At 35.3% G+C, this 1157-nt stretch overlaps 1 protein-coding gene across 1 annotated transcript in view; it reads left to right on the forward strand.

Moving 5' to 3' along the window:
- The window catches only part of lrpap1 (low density lipoprotein receptor-related protein associated protein 1), a 13528-nt gene that overhangs the window by 1166 nt on the left and 11205 nt on the right, over positions 1 to 1157 (forward strand). The window lies entirely within an intron of this gene.

Raw genomic sequence — 1157 nt, forward strand, 5'->3', positions numbered from 1 at the left:
TATATATATATATATATATATACACACACACACACACACACACACGCACACACACACAGTATGTATATGTGTTTGTGTGTGTTCACCAAATTAAAAAGCTTCCAAGCAGAAAACATGTTATTACAGATGCAAATCCTTAGTGAAGTTCATAAATGTTATTCAAAGTGTTTTACACATGACTAAATAACACAATTGAGTAAAGCATTGGCCACCTCTAAGTTTTAGGAATCAGAATCTGTGTTGGAAATGAAAAAGTGATGCTGATGGTGCCCTTAAAAATGAATTGTATGTTGCACATTGTATTCAGAGACTCCGGTCTGTGGCACCTTCCTGACACATTAGGTTAGGAAAAGTCATTGGTGTTGCCATTTAAAGACAGCCACAGATTCAGCAGGTTGAGGTGAGTTTTATTTTAGTCAAAGCATACAGTGTGTGAATTTTTACCAAAATAAAAAAAAAACGAGGATATAGCTAATGATAGCACATATTAATGTACAAAAATGGTTGTCATTGGGCATTAATACTGGAACCTATTAGATCACATAATTAATACTAAAGCTAAGGAATACATAGTTCTGGATATGATAGATTGTGTAATAAACTTTGCCCTTTGGCTGGTAGAATAACTGTTACTTGGCACGGCATCAGCCAAGAAGAAATATAATTCCTCCTCCCTAGATTGCCGCTAACATCTCCTGACAAATTCTCCTTTAGTATTGAATACTATATGTATCCATACTTCATAGCAAAATTATGCACATTTCATTATGTACAGTGTTAGCATTCACATTTAGTATGCAAAAGCTATCAGTGATTATATAAAAACAAATATTCATATTCATTATAGACCTCATGGCCGTTACATGATTAGAACATTCTTTGCACCTCTTGATCCTGTGGAAAGCAAATTTTTAAACATGATGTAATTGGTAATGTAGCAGGAACACACACCAATCATCAACACATTTGGATGTCTATATGCAATTAGCAATTTACCTTACACTTTTCTTTGTGTTGGCATTCTCAACTCTGGACGATTTCTGAGGACTATGGTTAACTGCTCCTCAGATCCCTGCAGGGTGAATCCAGACAGCTAGCTAGACTATCTGTCCAATCAGAGTTTTCTGTTACGCGACTAAAACAACTTTTGAACGTAC

The sequence above is a fragment of the Etheostoma spectabile genome, chromosome 2 (assembly GCF_008692095.1).
Source record: "Etheostoma spectabile isolate EspeVRDwgs_2016 chromosome 2, UIUC_Espe_1.0, whole genome shotgun sequence".
NCBI classification, from domain to species: domain Eukaryota; kingdom Metazoa; phylum Chordata; class Actinopteri; order Perciformes; family Percidae; genus Etheostoma; species Etheostoma spectabile.